Raw genomic sequence first — 19,788 nt, 5'->3', positions numbered from 1 at the left:
TGGTACAATCCCTAAATACATTTGAAATATGTGTCCTTATACCAACAGATACGTGTAGTCTTCTTCCCATGAAGGGATCTCGGTTTTTTGTTTGTTTGGTTGGTTGGTTGGTTGGTTTTTTGCAACAGACAGAGACCATTACAGAAAACTACAACTGATCAAAATGCAGAATCATGGAGCCCAGTCCCAGATGATCCATCTACAACAAACTCCTGCACCCGAAGCTCAGGGATCATTGTGGGAGAGGTGGCAGAAAGATTGTCAGAGCCAGAGAATTGAGAGTGTTTGCTGTGAGACTGAGTCTTCTAGAAATGCCAGAAACCGTATCCATGAAGTCTCACTAACACGAACTGATCAAGGATGACACCGATAGACATGCTAATATGGACAGGAAAATGCATTCTAGTTTCTGAAGCCAGAAAACCCCCTTCAACCTCCCCCAACTCCAACATACCTTTTAGAATGGCAGGGCCCTGGTTAAACATTGAGAAAGTCAACAAAACTTTCCTTTCTTCCTTCTGAAGTCTTCCTTCCCCCTAAGTGTCAAATCAGGTGTCTGAGGAGCCTGTCTGGTTGCAATCAAAGGTCAGATGATTCCAAGTCATGCTTCTTTGCTGGCCTTCCCCCTCTGCCTTTCCCTTTGTTTTTCTCTTAGGACAAAAGAAAATCAAGTGTTGGCATGAATTAAATTTGAAAACTGTTTTTAAGCAAGTGCCCAGTAACGTCTTTTACCACCCAATAAACCGATATGGAGTTATCATGACAGGGTCTGATCTAGCAGCTCACAGTGTTGGGTATAATCTAGCAGATAACAACTGCCATCATGGAAATAGAAGCATGTGGGTGTGGACATCTTCCCCAAGAACATCCTGAATTTATTTGAACCCTTTAAAGATGCTCATCTACAGTTACAGGAAAGCTTGGAAGGGACATTTTGTGATCAGCTTAGGAAGATTTTGCAGGCTGCAGTGGGTTGGGGTATGTCCTAAAGCCGTGTTGTCAGAACACACCCACCTTGTCCACTCAGCTTATAGCTCTATGTAGTGTGGCTGAGGGAACACTGCCCTCCCTCTTCAGCCATAGCTTTGTTCATCATTACTGGACCCACTACTGCATTGCCTGCAGGCCAGGGACACTCACAGCATTGCAGTATGCAGCACACTGCTGCTTTTTTAGCCAGATGGGAAATAAACATGATCAATAAATTTAGTTTTATTTGGTTAGTGAGAGAAGTAAATCCTATGGGTCCTAGTCACAGAAGGAAACAATGATGGTCAAAGGAGTGAGAAGAAAGGAGGACTCTCTGTGTAGGGTGTATATGCTGCATGAGGGAGAGTCCACATTCTAAGCAAAAAATTAAATGTAGTGTGCCTAGTTCCCTTTTCCCAAGAACACATTTCAAACACTCCAAGTCCCATCTGTTCTGTGTCAGCATCGTACACTGTACATTGTGTTTTATCAAAGGCAACTCTGTCACAGTGTGGGCAGAGTTATATTTTTGGAATGTGTTTGAAACCCAGAGCAGCAGGAACATAGCTCAGCCCTCTAGGCTCAATCCCGCCACCTGGCCACCTGTATTTGTGTTCCTCTAGCAACTGATGTTTTGAATTGATTTGTTTGACTAGAGGACGTGGTAGAAGTTGACAGGTAAGGTCAGCTGCTCCAGGCTCTAGAATCAACACAGGAAAGGACTCAAGGCCTTTTGCACATCAGATCAATTATTGGGGATGAATTCAAGTTTGTGGTGAGCTCATAGCAGCAGCTGTGCTAATCCTCCACCTCCAGAGGGCCCATGTAGGGGCTGCTGGCTGAACGTGTTTATGGGTTGTGTTGGGGCAGGGGCCTAGGTTTAGAGCCTCCCTTTTATTCCTATTTATTTGTTTCCAGAGTCGCCCTCTGCTGGCCGGTTGGCAAGCTCAGGTAGGCTTGCTCTTAATTCCATTGGCTCTTTCCGGAAGGCGCTAGAAAACACAAAGAGACAACAATCCCATCTACCATGCGACGCTCTCGTTAGTTTCTCACCCTGAACTATGTGTCCAAGATCAACACCACCGGGCTATAGTTATCTCTACATAATCTGAAGATCCAACATGTTGCCATGGAATGACCCAAAGGAAAGGATTCGCGCCCCATCTCCGCCTTTGCAAGGTTGCTTTCTGGATTCACAGGGCTGCTACGGAGATGGCAGCTGTGAGGCTCAAACTGCCGCTTCCCGCCTTTCCTTAAACTAGAGATGGTGACCAAAGTCCTGACAGAGCTCCCTGTCCCAGGAGGGCAGGGGTGGGGGATGGGGGGGGTGGAGATCACTGAATGACTTCCCTCAGATGAGCGAACAGGTTCAGTACAAAAAGCGATCTATTAAGAGCAGCTGCGAGAGGCGTGCCGCCGTGCTGATTTCTACGGAGGAAAGGAAAGGTCACTCTGCATTGAGAGCTCCAGATCAAAAGGAGTGCTGATTGACAGGAAGTGCTGAAGATGATTCAGTATGGATGAGGACAGTTCAGCTGAAGCTTGATTCGAGCTGATCAAAAAGACTCGGCAAAGAGGAACTCAGATAAGCGGGCCAGGCCCACAGAACTAGTTGACTTAGAGAGGGATGGGGAGGAGAGCGGGCTGTGGCAAATTTATGGCTGTAGCTAGGGCTGGGCACCTTAGTTGGAGCCAAATTGACTAAGCTTCTCTAGTTCATCTGTGCTCTCATCAGTGAGTGACCTGTAGCAACCAGCCTGCAGTGGATGCGCACTAATTGCCGAGTCATGCAAGACCAGTATGAGAGTGACATAACGTGACAGGGAGAAGACAGGGCAGCTCAGCGGTTTGGCCTCTTCCTCTTGCTCTGTGGAAACAGAACAGCTTCCTTCAGAGGAGCTGGATCTGAGAACAGGCTTCCACCGTAGCTGAGTGGGGGAGGCCTCGGGTCTTTCTGTCTTACTGCTTATCCATGAGGTGGGTGTTTTTGTGATTATTCACAAAAAAAACGCAAGCCAGCTATAACCATATTTGGAAGTCACACTGAAGCAGGCCTATTTTGTAGTTTCACCTCATGTACCCTGAGCTCGACAGGGAAATTTAGAGCTGAATTGTAAAAGTTATTTTAGGAGTGAAATTCCAGCTTCTGTCTTTTCTGTTTGCAATCTCATCTGCCTTGCCCCCCCAAATATTTTTATATATTGCACAGTCTAAGAAATCCAAAGGGAACAGATACAGTGATATGGAACCCTGTTTTTTTGTTTGTTTGTTTTTCCAAAAGCATTTCTGTGGAGTTTAGCTGAAAGCCTCTAGCTGATGTGGATACAGAGTGTTCACAGCATTGCTACGTTCCTGGAATTCTCCAGGAATCCTGAGCTTCAGATGCCTCACAGGCAAGAACAATGCTCCTATCAGAGCTGACACTAGGCTCCAAGGAGAAAATCCCTTCTGGGGATTAAAAGAACTCCAATTAAGTTTGCATTAGTGAAAGCAATGGAACTTGAGGTCGTGTTAAACCAGGCCACTACTGCTAAATGAGTGTAATGGAATTTGCCGTGGTGCCTCTTCAGGGCAGTGCTCAGGGTGGAAGCTGAGGGAGTCTGGGGGCTGGATAGGGCATGGAGAGCTGAGAAGTCTTCACTGTGGTTCAGAACGTTGAAGTTTTGGTGTGTTCTTGTTGGCACTGAGGCTGCAGCTGGTTTGGTGTGGTGGAGAAATGTGTTTTGTTGTGAAGACTGGTTCTTTATAAACAGACCCATACCATTTGACTGAGATTGTTTTCAAGCGGTGGTACTTACTATTGTGTATTGAGTAAAGAAGGGAATGAAACATGGCTTATGTACTTGGGAGGTCTGGGCCTCAGCCCAACCTCCATGACATTGACCTCAGTCGCTATTGTCAAAGGAGGCCCAAACACGTACTCTCATTAAGGAAAGAGGATACGTAATACAAAATATGTATTGAATGAACACACACACACACACACACACACACACCACACCACACCACACACACACACACACACACACACACACACACACACTACTCGAATACCTTTGTAGTTTACTCCCAAACTGGTTGAGAGACTCTCAGTCCATCTATGCCTTGCCTCCAGTAATGTCACAAGATGCAGAAGAGATTAAACAAAAAGCCAGGAAAAGCATATGAAAACAGTCATTTTCCTGGGAAGTGAATAATTCTTATGTCCCTGTCCCTGAGAGGCAGCTGCCTTCACTCCCAATGTGGCATTTCCCTAGAAGGATCTTAGTTTGTGGACCACTCCATTGTCTCATAACACATCTTGTATTTTGTTACTGCTTTGAACTGTAATGACCTAATGCCCATGTAACCGGCCTGTGGGGTCCTTAAGGAGAAGGGTTATGTGGATGCCTTACTCATCTCCAGAACTTGCTCAACAAGGGACTCCATTTGTTATTATGTTTACTGGGAAGAAGATAAGTTCTGGAGAAAACTGCCTGGCATCATGGCTTGATTGCTCTCATTCCTAACTGTGTCGTCTCAATTCCTGAACCTATGTTTCAGGGTAAGACTAGCTAGTGCTATCACCAACCTCACAGAGCCAAGGGTGAATTAAATAACACACAAATGTGAAAGCTTGGAATACCCAGCACTGCTCAGCAAATAGTAACAATGTTAACACAAAATACAACTCTTACCTCAAGGAGGGATAAGGGATGGTTTATTCAGTTGCTAAATATTGTTATGCCCAGATCGCTGGGACCCCCAAAAGCCCACCACAGAGACCAAATCCTGTACGTAAAAGCAAAGAGCCTTTATTTTCAAGCTCAGAGTTTGGTCTCTCTGTCCAAAGCAGCAGTGAGAGAGGAGAGGGCCCAGAGCTCAGGCAGGGTGGGGTTTTATCATAGCAGAGGTTGGGGTGAGGGGATTTCCAGGGTTCAGAACCCTGACTGGCTGACATTTGTCTAGGGGTATAGGGGATGTGGAATATCAGGTATTTCTTCTTAGATGCAGGCCCCCCTGGGTGGGGTCAGCTAAAGGCTTTTCCTGGTTCCAGGTGTTGCCTGCCAGAAACTGTGTCTGGGCCTCTAAGCCTGTCATGGCAGCTGTGTGGTCAAGCAGTTTTGCACTCTCCCCCCCCCCCCACATCTACACACAACACATTATAGTCCAGGGACACAAATTTAGGTCTCTTCAAATTCCATATTCCTATGTGGAAACAGTTGCATGAAGTGTCTATAGTAAACAAACAAACAAAACAACAAACAAAAACCAAAAAAAAAGTCAGAAATGAATACATTGGTGGATATACTGGGCTGACAGGTTATAACAAAGTGGGATGGGGGTGGGAAACTTTGCTATTGGCTATAGATATTCTCTGACAACATTCTTAGCTCTTTTGTGGGACTAGAATACTTTTCATATATTCCAAAGAACTTTTATCTGCTAGTCACAGGATGTTAGGTCTGACACAGATATCAGTAAGAAATGGCCATTTAGGGGCTGAAGATACCCTAAGATAAAACAGTAATTAGGTTTTGGTCCCGCAACATCCCAACCACTCCATATCACTGAAACTTGAATCACTCAATCAACCTTGGCTGCCAAAATTTCTTTCCAGAAATTCTTGTTCAGAAAACCCACTGTGTTTCTCTCTGTTTCTTTTATAGGGTCTCATGTAATCTAGACTAACTTTGAACTTTCCTTGAGGCCTAGGTTAATCTTGAACTCCTGATTCTTCTAGGTATGTGCTACCACATTGCTGTGTTCAACTTAGATTCTTATTGTATTGTTGATGATAATTATGTCAGTAAGAATATCAACACTATCAGTGCTGGCTTTCTTATCCATAGAGTCTTTATATAATAACAATGGTGATGATATTGATATCTTACAGTGCTTTTGAGAGGATCAAACTTGACCATGTCTAATGAAAGAAAATTCTGAAGCCCTGAAAGCATTTCATTCCTCACTCACTGTAGCCAGGAGGAAGGAATTGACACACAATGCTACAGTGTGAAGGGTGCAGGGTTAAGCTGGAATGTTCTGGATGCTCCATTGAGTGTTCAAAGTCCCATTCTGCTATGACAGAAGTGCCAGAGCCTCTAGGAGCTCTGGGTCTTTCCTAGCATTTACTGTAAGATGTGGCCATTTGTCTTGGTAAAAGACTGAATTTTAAACACACCTGCCTATCTTTATTGCTCTTTCTCCATTGGCCACCCTCCCTCCACCAAAAAGCCTGAGGATACTCTCATTTGTCCTTGGCCTCTGAGATGCTGGGTACCAATAGCTTTTAGATGACATCATTGAGAACCCAGAAGAAGTAGAGAATAAATAAGTAGAGACAAAGAGTTGGAATGTGTGGATGAAGGCCTCATTCTTACTCTTCACAGCCTGGGTGCCCCTTATCAGTCCATGCATTACGTGGAGTTCAATTCCCATTATCTTTACAACAACATTCCTAAATTCTTCTGCTGGAGCTTTGGCCATTCTTTTCCACTGTCACTTGATCTGGGCTTTTGATTTTTCATGTTATGATATATTACACAGGGACCCCAAAGGGTATCCCACACAGGAAGGGAAACATGCTGGACAGTTACAGTAGGGGCAGAGGCACATGGAAAATCATTCACACCCAGGCACTGCATCTGCTTGAAAATGGCTTATTATGATAGGAGATAAAGAGACAGAAAAGAAAGAAAGGAGAGAGAGAAAGAGAAATGTGTGCACCCCATGGCAGGAAGGAAGAGAGTGGAAGAGAGAGAGAGAGACAGAGAGAGGAAGGGGAAGAGTTTGTCCTTAGAATGAGGCTTTTACATCAGGATGCTGTGGTTATCGCTCTGTATAAATAAAATGTTGTTTGGCCAGTGGCCAGGCAGGAAGTATAGGTGGGATAAAAGAGAAGAGAATTCTGGAAGTGGAAGGCTGGGGGAGACACTGCCAGCTACCGCCATGAGAAGCAACATGTAAAGACACTGGTAAGCCACAAGCCATGTGGCAAAGTATAGACTAACAGAAATGGGTTAATTTAAGATAGAAGAACTAGATAACAAGAAGCCTGCTACGGTCATACAGTTTATAAGTAATATAAGTCTCTGTGTGTTTATTGGTTGGGTCTGAGCAACTGTGGGACTGGCAGGTGAGAGAGATTTGTCCTGACTGTGGACCAGGCAGGAAAACTCTAACTACATCAGGATGCAGGGTGGCATGAAGGGGTGGGATTTCAAGGAGTGGGTCAGAATATTAACATTCCTCCATTTTGACTATTATAAAAAGAGGTGAGTTATGGGAGCAAATGGGGGAACAAAGACATTAAATTCTTAAGGATACTTCAAGCTGACAAGGGGTGAAATGGGGTGGGGAGAAGCCAGGAGTCACACATGGCAGGAGGCAGGAGTGAAAAAGCATTGTAGCTATCTTCATGGAAATCTCTGGTATCTATTCCTTGAGTGAGCCGAGAGAACAGGTTGCTAGGAGGAAGAAAATAGATGGTTATCATTGGCCTTATGAGCTGGGCTAGCCTTGGAACGACAGCTGCCAGAAAGAATGGAACAGAGAAATGTCTTCATTGTACAGAAGAGGCAAGAGTGAATGAGTGAGACATGAGAGCAGGTATGCCCTTCATTGGGGCAGCTTGGAAAACTAGGTTCCATTTGCTGGGCAAGTGCCTGCCTGAGCCTGGAGAAATGGTACCACCAGTGAATTGAGGGGTGATGCGTTCTTTCGGGGTACATGAGCCATTATATCTGTTATTTCTTGGGACATGGGCATGCATCCAACCCAGTTGGCATCCTTGGTTGGCATCCTTGGAGCTGGTGCATGGGCTGGCGTATCTGGAGAGCCCCTTGGCCCAGGTAGGAGGAGGGAAACTGTAAAATATACTAAAAAATGGGTGAGGTTAAAAATGGGCTCTGGAGACGGTTAAGTTTTCATCAGACCATGTTTCTTAATATAGTAGTAGAACCTTTTCCAGGAAGCTGTAGGTATCTGTAAGACAGCTGGAATAGATTTAACAGAAATTTTTCTAGGAACCTGTAGATATCCATAAGACAGCTAGAATAGATTTACATCATAGCAAAATCTATAGATTATTTTCCTAGCAGTGTTCATCACTCTACCAGTTAATAACAGTGACATAAAGACATGCTAATGCAGAAACACAAACACACACACACACACACACACACACACACACACACACACACACACCATTGCTAACGCTCACTTGTAGATGAATTGCTAAATGGTCTTATTAATAAAAAACCCAGACCCATATATTGGGGTTAAAACCCGAGAGATCAGAAAAGCAGAAAGAAGCCAGCCATGTTCTCACCACTTGGAGATCCTTAGCCAAAAAGAGCTACTTCCTGTATACCCACACCCATATGCCTTTCTGTTCTGCCATCTCATTTTCTCTCTCTGCCCAGCTATATCACCCCCTCTTCCTGCCCAGCTCTGTCACTTCCTATCTGTCTGTACAGACCTCCAGATCTTTATGGTTAACTAGTGTTGGAATTCAAGCATTTGGGTTTGAATATGAAATGTTCCCACAAACACATGTGTTTAAAGCCTCGGTTCCCAGTGGGTGGTGCTTTTCTGATGAATAACAGAAACTTTAGGAAGTAGAACCTAGCTGAAGCTGGAGACTGGTTCTTGTAGCTTAGCTTCATGTCCTGTCTAGTTTTTGCTTCCTGGCCTGCCCAGAAATGAGGAAGCAGCTTACACTCTTGCTGTCATAGCTAAGAACCATTCTTTAGATCATGCTTTCCTGCCGTGATGGACTGTTCTTTGAGCCAGGAACCAAAAACAATTCCTTCCTCCCTCAAGTAGCTTTTCATCAAATATTTGACCACAACAATTAGTGTTAATCCTACAGTCACTAGGAGAAAGACTGTCATCTCAAATCATGGCCAAATTAAAGCAAACTTTATTTGTGTACATGGACTGTCTCCTCTTAAGGCAGGGTGCAAGAGATTAGTCCCAAGCCAATTTTTTCAAGCCTTTTTTATAGGGTGAAATTATAGGGTGGGCGATTTTGCACAAAGCGTGATTATGAAATTGAGATCAGGCAGTTAAGAGAAGTAGGTCATGGAACAATGGGTACAGAACATTTCTGGGAACAGGTGGCTCTGGGGGTTGGTTTACAGTACATTCTATTGTTACTGGGGTCGGGTGAAGCATAGTGCTGAGAAACAGAAACTTTCGTTTTATAAAAACTAGAAATTTAACTTGGCTACAGACTCAAAATGGCTCCTCAGAACCAAATGAGGACTCCTAGAAACAAAATGTTGATGGACTAGTTTCTCATCAGACAAGTAACTGATGTGCTAGACTAACCTCACTTTTAAGTACAATCTCCAAACTACTGGTCATGTGATCACTGTTTCATAGGTTGCCTAGATTTTTAGTTGAAGTGTTCCATGTGAGGTAAATGGACCCAAAAAATGCTGTACCTTGATCCTTCATCAGTGGAGATATTTCAACTGAATCCAGCTGATCCAGAAGCCATTCAAGGGTATTTGTCCTCTGCTTGTTAACATTTTAAGCAATGACATGCATAGGGTCATAGACTAGATAAATGGATTATGACATAAGTTTGGAAGAACTGACATAATGATGTAGTAAAAATGGGGAAAGATGTGACCTCTGAGTATTTAATGTACATTATTAAATTTTAAATGTCACAACACTGTGTAGGACTGTTACCTCTATTTTAATACTGGGGAGAACCGAGCATAGTGAAGAGACTCTGCCCTATTCAGAAAGGACATTGTCAATGAATTAACTTTTATTTTCCAAGAGGAATTTGCTTTTAATTTGAATATTTTATGTTTCTAGGATATTAGCAAAGATAGTGCACGACATTCCAGTATACCCCTCATTAAGTTCGCCCTACTGTTAACATCTTACAGTGTGGTGGTAGAGGATTTTCAAATTGACAGTCCAAAAGTTAGTACAGCACTATTGCTAAACTCTGATCTTTATTTGGATTTTTCCATTTGTTTTGGTTAATATCCCTAATTAATTTGCTAAAACTTTCATAAAATATCACAACGTTTATGGATTTAAATAAGTTCTGGAGGTTAGAAGTCTAAAACCAAGTATGGCAGGGGACTGGACTCTCTCTGAAGGCTCTCAGAAAGTTTTGCATTTCTTTTCTCTGTTGGATGCCAGAAATTTTCATTTTTCTTTGGTGATCTTTCTCTGGTATCTGTCTCTGTGTACAAATTCCCTTCTTATAGACCTATAAATCATATTTATTTTATGGCACACTTTAAAGCAGTGTGACTTCATCTTGATTACTTCTGAAAAGATCCTGCTGCCCAAGAAGTGCTCTCTCTCTCTCTCTCTCTCTCTCTCTCTCTCTCTCTCTCTCTCTCTCACACACACACACACACACACACACACACACACCCCAACTCAGTGTCGTCTTCTTTCTACTTAAACAACCAAATCCAAGTACTGCATTGCATTTTGTTATAACATCTGTACCGGTCTATATAGTTTGTTATTTCTGCCTTGATCTTCATGATCTTGAAATCTTGAACACTGGGAACACACTACATTTCTCACAGGGTGGAACTCAGTTTTCACTTACTGAAGCTTCCTTCCTGAGCAGCAGGGAGGGGCTAACTGGTCTACCACTCTTACTAGTGACTTGCATAGCACTGGGTACAGTTCAATAAATATTTGATAATTTAACCACTGTAGGACCTGCTGCCTTCTTGTTCTTATCCCAACCTTACTTCCTGAAACATGGGACTATAATCTTTCCTTTGTGTTAAGTATGACAAACTTGTTCACATTGCTAATGTTAAATTACATTTTTATCATCCATCAAGGCAGATGTTCATTGTTTTTATAAACACAGAATTGGACATGACCCCTGCCTGGTGGGCTTGGCAATCCAAATGGCAGGAAAGTGCACGCTACCTGCAAGAGATGAGCTAGGCATGAAGATTCTTCAGCTTCTCAGTGTACAGAGGAACAGACAGATTGCTCTTCTTTTGTAAAATATGGGCTATGAGATTCCAGTTCTTTCAATGAATATTAATGACAGACAAACAGACAACCTTCCTTCATTTCATTCTTCAGTTCAATTTATGACTAAAGAGAGAGCGTATATAAATTAGTGCATTAAAATTTGGAATTCTAGACTAGTTAGAGATTTGCATGCTTGTTTGTTTGTATGTTTGCTCACACATTAATATATTCATCCTAGGAGCAGCAGGTAGCCACCATGGGATAGAGAGAATGAGGACATCACTCAGCACAAATAAGTTTCTAAGTCCAGGCTTCCTTCCTTCTTTCTTCTCTTCTCTTCTCTTCTCTTCTCTTCTCTTCTCTTCTCTCTCTCTCTCTCTCTCTCTCTCTCTCTCTCTCTCTCTTTCTTTCTTTCATTCCTCCCCCTCCCTTTCTAGGTTTTATAATGTATACAATCATATCCACTCTTCATTTCTGCCCCAACTCTCACTAGATCCCTCCTAACACATTCCCACTTAACTCCATATCTTCTTTTCTTTTTAAAAATAATCCACTAAATCCAATCAGTGCTTGTGTAAATATGGAACCATCCACTGGATCTTGGTAACCTATCTAATGTCCACATCCTCAAAGAAGGACAATTATCCACCCCCCAACCCCCCTGTAGTTATCAATTGCAGCAGCTCCTTGCTGTAATGGAGGGGTCTTGAGAACTCTTCTATACCTATACTGGAATTTTGGTTGACTTGCCCTAAATGATGGGACATATTTATCACCCCCCCACATACACACACACACACACACACACACACACACACACACACACACACACACCATGCTCAGGGAAGAGAGTGGAAGAGGAAAGAGCTGGAGGATGGAAGGAGATCTATGAAATTCTGTTCTGTTCTGGACATGCCATGGCTACTGCACTCATAAACTCACAGCAGCTATGGTGACCTGAACAGGATCAAGGCCAAGTTTCTTAAGTTACCATATGTTGCTAAAGTTAATTTCCACAGCTTCAATATGGGGACAAAACATCTCCTTGTAGTACTATTTTTTCCTTGCTTCATGTTTGCATTCTCTTCCTTGGAAACAGATCCCTTGAGCTTTCTTCAGCTTTACTTTGGGTTCCTGAGCTCATCTGCTGGAAATTCGATCTCCCATGAAACAACGGTGAAAGATGGAAAATATGTTTAGATTACAAGTACGATGCTTTCACAAATGTGTTAATTTTGCTGTGGTAGGTGGATTCCCTATCACAAGAGTGTATTTATTGTAGATATACTTTGGGCTCTTCATTTCTCTTTTGCCCATCAGATGTCTTCCACAGTGTTGGAATGCAGAAAGAAGCCCCCCCACCACCACTAGGTGAGATACCTTGACAACGAACTTCCTATTCTCTAGGATTGTGATAGACTTTTATTGTTTATAAGTTACCAAGTCTATACTATTCTACTGTGATATCACAATTGGACCAAGACACACCCCTATGAGACACAGTTTTTAAAGGTTAACTAAGATTCAACAAATTCATTTGCCTAAACTCTAATCAAATGTTGGATTTTTAGATATTCTTATAAAAAATGGACTAGGTATTTTCTCCAATTTCTTTCTTCAAAGACTTAACGTTAGCCTTACCCAAAGATATTTTATATTGTTTGTGGCTATTGTAAAGTATATTGATTTCCTGATTTCTCTCTCAGCTGGTTTATCATTTGTATATAAGGGGGGCTACTGATTGTTTTTTAGTTAATCTTGTATCCAGCCACATTACTGAAGGTGTTTATCAGCTGTAGGAGTTCCCTGGTACAATTTTTAGGGTCACTTATATATACTATCATATCATCTACAAATAGTGAAAATTTTACTTCATCCTTTCCAACTTTTATCCCCTTGATCTCTTTTTGTTGTCTGATTGCTCTAGCTAGAACTTTGAGTATTATATTGAATAAATATGGGGAGAGTGGACAGCCTTGTCTTGTTCCTGATTTTAGTGGAATTGCTTTGAATTTCTCTCCATTTAATTTCATGTTGGCTGTTGACTTGCTGTATATTGCTTTTATTACGTTTAGGTATGTTCTGTGTATCTCTTATCTCTCCCCTCTATCATGAAGGGGTATTGGATTTTGTCAAAGGATTTTTCAGCATCTAATGAGATGATCATATGTTTTTTCTTCTTTCAGTTTATTTATATGGTGGATTACATTGACAAATTTTCAGATGTTGAACCATTTCTGCATCTTTGCGATGAAGCCTACTTGATCATGCTGGATGATATTTTTTTATGTGTTCTTGGATTCAGTTTGCTAGTACTTTTAGTATTTTTGCATCAATGTTCATTAGGGAGGTTGATCTGTAATTCTCCTTCTTTGCTACATCTTTGTATGGTTTGGGTATCAGGGAAACTGTAGCTTCATAAAAAGAATTTGGCAATGTTCCTTCTGTTTCTGTTTTTGTGGAGTAATTTGAAGGGTACTGGTATTAGCTCTTCTTTGAAATTCTCTTAGAATTCTGCACTAAACCTATATGGCCCTGGGCTGTTTGTTTTTGGTTAGGAGACTTTTAATTCTTAAGGAGTAATAAGTCTAGTTAAATTGCTTATCTGGTCTTAACATAGTGAAATGGCAATCTTACCAAAGGCAATCTACAGATTTAATGCAATCCCTATCAAAATTCCAACACAATTCTTCACTAACCTCAAAAGAACGATACTCAACTTCATATGGAAAAACAAAAATCCCAGACAGCTAAAACAATCCTGTACAATAAAAGAACTTTCAGAGGTATCACCATCCCTGACTTCAAGCTCTACTATAGAGCTATAGTAATAAAAACAGTATGGTACTGGTGTAAAAACAGACATGTGAACCAACGGAATCAAACTGAAGATCCTGATGTAAATTCACACACCTAAGAACATTTGAATTTTGACAAAGAAGCCAAAATTATACAATGAAATAAAGAAAGCATATTAAACAAATGGTGCTGGCATAATCTGATGTTGACATGTAGAAGAATGCACTTAGATCCACATCTATTGCCCTGCACAAAACTCAGGTCCAAGTAGATCAAAGATCTCAACATAAATCCAACTACACTGAACCTGATAGAAGAGAAAGTGGGAAATATTCTTGACCACACTGGCACAGGAGAAAACTTCCTGAATATAATACCAGTAGCATAGATACTAAGATCAATAATTAAAAGGTGGGACCTCCTGAAACTGAAAAGCTTCTGTAAGGCAAGGACACTCTCAATAATACAAACTGGCAGCCTACAGAATGGTAAAAGATGTTTACCAAACCTACATCTGACAGAGGGATGATCTCCAAAATATAAAGAACTCAAGAAACTAGACATGAAAAAAATCCAAATAACTCAATTAAAAAACAGGGTACTAACTTAAACAGAGAATTCTTAATAGAAGAATCTCAAATGGCTGAAAACACTTAAAGAATTTTTCAACATCCTTAGTCATCAGGAAAATGCAAATCAAGACCTCTGACACCTGTCAGAATGGCTGAGATCAAAAATACTAATGACAGCTTATGTTGGAGAAGATGTAGAGTAAAGGGAATACTCCTCCACTGCTGGTGGGAGTGCAAACTTGTACAGCCACTTTGGAAATCAGTATGGCAGTTTCTCAGACAATAGGGAATCAATTTACCGCAAGAGCCAACTATACCAGTCTTAGGCATATACCCAAAGAATACCCAATCATACTATAATGATACTTGCTCAACTATATTCATAGCAGCATTATTAATAATAGCCAGAACCTGGAAACAACCTAGATTTCCCTCAAATGAAGAATGGATAAAGAAAACGTGATACACTTACACAATGGAGTATTACTTAGCTGTAAAAGACAATGCCATCATGAAATTTGCAGGCAAATGGATGGAGCCAGAAAAAAATAATCCTGAGTGAAGTAACCTAGGCCAAGAAAGACAAACATGATATATAGTTATGCATACGTGGATATTAGGTATAAAATAAAGAATAACCAGGCTACAATCCACAGCCCCAGAGAGACTAGGTAACAAGGAGGGCCCAAAGAGGTATGCATGGATTTTCCTGGAAAGGCAGAATAAAAGAGATCTCCTGGGTAAACTGAGGATGTGTGTGGGGGATGGAGAGGATGGGAACATGAGGGATAAGGTTGGGTGTGTTGGGGGCAGGATGGAGCAGGAGAGTAATGAAAGAGATATCTTGATGGGGGCGGGGAGTCAGGATTGAGCAGTTAGGGAGAAACCTGTTGTCAGAGAAACTCTCAGGAATTCACAAGGATAACCCCAGTTAAGTCTTCTAGCAATAATAGAGAGGGTGCCTGAACTGGCCATCTCTTGTAATCAGATTGGTGACTACCCTAATTGTCATCAGAGAGCATTCGTCTAGTAACTGATGGAAGCAGATGCAGAGATCCACAGTCAAGTACTAGGTGAAGCTCCTGGAATTGAAGAGAGTGAGGAAGAATTGTTCAAGTGTGCAATGGGCAGGGGGAGAGTAGAGTTATGATGGGGGAACCCACGGAACAGCTGGCTTGAGCTCATGGGAGCTCACAGACTCTGGACCAACAGCTAGAAAGCCTTCATGGGACTGACCTAGGATCACTGCCTGTGTGTGACAGTTATGCAACGTGGTCTGTTTGTGGGGCTCCTAGCATTGAGACCAGGACCTGTCTCTGATGCTTGAGTTGGCTTTTTGGAACCTATTCCCTATGCTGGGTTGCCTCACCCAGCCTTGATGCAGGGGGAGAAGCTTGGTCCTGTCTCAACTAAATGTGCCATATTATGTTGCCATCCATGGTATGCTTGGCCCTTTCTGAAAGGAGAAGGAGGAGGAGTAGATAGGGAGCAGGGGAGACAGATGGTGGGGGTGGATGGATCATGGGGAGGGAACAGGAGGAGAAGAGCAAGGGGATGCTGTGATCCAGATGTAAAATAAATGAAAAAATTAATAAAAAAATAAAAATAGACTAGAACACACACACACACACACACACACACACACACACACACACACACACGAGTCACATGAAGATATTGGTTTGTTAATAAGTCAAGGAGAGAGAATTTAGCAGAAAGTAGCCCTGCTAACACCCTGCTGTCAGTCTCATATCTTCTAGACATGTGAGAAAATAAATTTGTGTGCTAGTCATGCCCTGCTATGAAAACTTAAATACACTAAGATAGTGGTCAAGGATGTAGACTCTGGGGTCAGATGTCCTTCTTCAAATGCCCATGCAACCATGAACAAGCTGTTTCACCACTCAGGGCTAACAGTTTGTGGTTGATAACTGGATACAGAGGAAGACAGCAGAAGGTTTTCTTTGAGAATCAATCAAGTCCAAAAGAAGAAAGAGTAGATAGGCAAAGTCAGCAAAGTCTCTCCTTCTGAATTACCACAATCCCAAGGCCCTCCTTTGCAGTTGGAAGGAGCAAAGGAGGCCATTTGGGTTTTGTGAATTGGATAGAATTTCCTTGTAGTAGAATAAGACACCAAGAGCAGAAAAGAAGACCCTCCCTTCCTAAGGCAATGTTACGAAGAAATGGAAAAATAACCAACAGAAAGGAAATTCCAGGGCTGGGCTGTAGCTCAGTAGCAGAACACTTCACTAGTATGAATGAGACCCCAGACTTGGTGCATAGCTCTGCAAAACAATCAATGAAAAGAAATTCTCTTTGTGTGCTTTGGATGAATCACCTCCCTCCCCTCATCTCCAAGAGGCTGGTAACAAACCTGCCTCATGGAGCATTGTTGGGAGTAGCCTGCTTGAGAAAAAAATGCATCACCTTTGTAAGAATGCTCTAACAATCTGCATCTTCTCTGAAAGCAGGCACGGTGGTTTCATTGTTCACCTTTTCATTCAAGGTCCCATAAGTGGCAGGCAGTCATTGAGCATTTGCTGAATGACTAAGTGGTGGCTGCTGTTCCTAATAGAAAGGGTAAACAGATGGCCAATTGCTCAGAGCTGGGGCTGCTGTATGTCAGTTTTATGTTGTAGCCCCAGGCTAGAATGCAGGATGGCAGAGCATCATTTAAAGTTCAGGATGGAGCCTACTGAAGGAGCAAAAGAAAGATACACATTTCCCTAAATGTAAGGATTTGGCTTGAATGTTTGGCCTTCAGAAGTTCCTAAATTCACTATAAAGAAATAATTTCAAATGGTACTGTGTTCTACAGCATTAAAGGCTCCATACCTTCCCTTAAAACATGGAGACAGACAGACACACACACACACACACACACACACACACACACACACACACACACACATCAGCTCATATTCCATATGTTAAGGCACAACCATATATTCCACAGGAACTTATGGTCTCTATGTTTCTATAAGGCAAATTTGAACACCCTTAGACACACATACAAAGCTTCTGCCTAAGGATGCTTGCATGGCTGCATCCTCTCTACACTAAGGAGAGAAACCAGGGTTTTGTACATTTTAAGGATGTGTTCTAACACTGAACCATGTCCCCAGCACTCATGCTTTAAATTTTAACCATTTTCTCCCACATGTCCTCAAATCAGACCTGTTTGCTCACCTTTCGCCCTAACTGCACCCACTTTGCCATCTGCCAGTGTTTCCCTTTTGCACACAGGTGCCCAGCAGCTGTCTGCTTCTCTTGCCAGACTCTGCTCTGGCATGGCTTCCTTGGGTACAGAGGGGAGTTTTTCTGGGGAATGTTCATCTTGCCAAAGCCCATTGCCACTGTTTGTTTGTATACAAGTCTTTTACAGTGCATCAGGAGCTTTCCCGAGCAGTCTCTCAGCCTCATCTTTGCACCTGTACTTAAATCTCAGCTGATTTGATGAAAAGTGAAAGACTGTCTTACAACTTTCGCTAATTGAAGGTTTAATTTGGGCCATACACTTTGGTAAAAAGAATTTACGCTCACACCTTATTTAGCCTGCCAAGATGACGAAACGGAGCTAAGAGAAGCTTGTTCAAATTCTTCTCATGATTAAATGTGAGAATGGGAACTTGAACTCAGGACTTAGCACTAGCCAGGTCTCAAGCATTTAACAAGCATACACTGTATTCAGGATGAATCATTATACTGTCTGCTGGGTCTCTCACAGTGTTGAAAAATATCTTTAAAAAAACAAGTGGAAAACTGAAGCCACTCCCATTCAAAAGGTCAATAGCCCATCAAAAGCAAGGGGGTGGAGGCGGGGCGGGGATGGGGGGGAATAATGATAAGGAGTCCTAATGAGCATTCACTGCATTCTTTCGCATAAATGGATAGGATAGAAGTGGGCTTAGCTTTCCCAGAAGAAGGGTCTGGGTAATAAGAGAAGAAACCCTCTGACCCTGGAGGTCTGGAGTGTGGGAATGCTGTAGGCTGTCTGTTTCTGAGGGTATAGCCCACTTTTCCAGGCATTAGGGTCTGCATTTTGTTAGTCTGTGGGAAAATTTTCTTTAAATACCTTTCCCACTCACAAACACACTTTATCCTAGCAACCAATGCATTGGAGCACAGCTACCCCAAATCCACTCCCAACCTCTTATTACACACACTGCTGTGCTTCTCTTGAAGTCCCTTTCTCCCCAATTCTCTGCTTAAGGGGACACAATGACTAATGACCAGTGGACCTCCATACCTGAGAATAAAGAAATACATCTCCCATATCTGAGACCATGAGACCGCCTGCCCCTGGAAGTACCAGGTAGAGTGCTTGTATAGAAAAGACAGAGTTCTTATATAGAATTCTAGAGCAGTGATTCTCAACCTTCCTAATGTGACCCTTTGATACAGTTCCTCATATTATGGTGAGCCCCAACCATAAAATTATTTCCTTGCTGCTTTATCACGGTAAGTTTCTACTGTTATGAATCATAAAAGTAAACATCTGATATGCATGATATCTGTGTTGGGGTCGAAACCCAGAGGCTGAGAACCACAGCTCTAGAGTGAAGCTCTGTATGGGTGTAAGAAGGTGGCTGACTGGAGTGGCAAGTTGATAGGCAGACACTTTATAGCCCTTTCCATTCCTTGCAGTGGTTAAGCCCATCTGACATTTCCACTTTCCTATGTTTCTCTCTGGTAGCCAAGTGGGTTTTGCACCTGACAGGTTGACAGACAGCGATCACCCGGAAAGGGACAGACAGTTTCTCTTACGGCTCAGTCAGATGAAGCACTTCACAGCCATTAAACCACTTGGATGTGTGTTCACCCATGGCAGTCTCTTCCCCTGAACTGATGCCGAGTCTATATGAGGAGCTTCTGAAAACTCAGGGACTGAATCTGTCTGTATTCATTCAGGCCTTTCTATGAAAGAATTCAGGACACACATCCCTAAATATGCTTCTTTTGTGTATTGATTACATAAGGACTGAAAAGCACACATACACACACACACACACACACACACACACACACACACACACACACACACAAAATTCAAAGGCAGACCGTGGCTTGGCTTGGCTTGCCCTCTCTTCCTGGAGCCAGATCTTTGAGGACCCCAACTTTCACCAATCCCTTCCGGGCAATTTCAACAGTCTCGGAAGAACTCACCTTATCACCAGAAGCAGGCCACTCATCTACACCATACCCAGACAAACATGTTTTACAAGCTGTTACCTGTGCTTCTACAGACCCAAGTCACTTACTCTCCCTAAATTGCTCACATGCTCTTTCCATGCTGTCTTATAAACAGTGCTGTGTGAGCCACTAAATCTCATTATTTCGGGGCATTCACTTTTCTGTGATTCCCTGTGCATATGATGAATTCATGTCTTTTCTCTTGTTGGTGTTCCTATTGCCCATTTATTTTATAGACTTAGTTACCAAACTCTCAAAGGTAGAAAGAAAATGCCTTTTCTGTGGCTTATTA

The sequence above is a fragment of the Onychomys torridus genome, chromosome 16, assembly GCF_903995425.1.
Source record: "Onychomys torridus chromosome 16, mOncTor1.1, whole genome shotgun sequence".
Classification (NCBI taxonomy): Eukaryota; Metazoa; Chordata; class Mammalia; order Rodentia; family Cricetidae; genus Onychomys; species Onychomys torridus.
The sequence above is the reverse complement of the archived record's forward strand: the minus strand, read 5'-3'. Positions refer to the sequence as shown.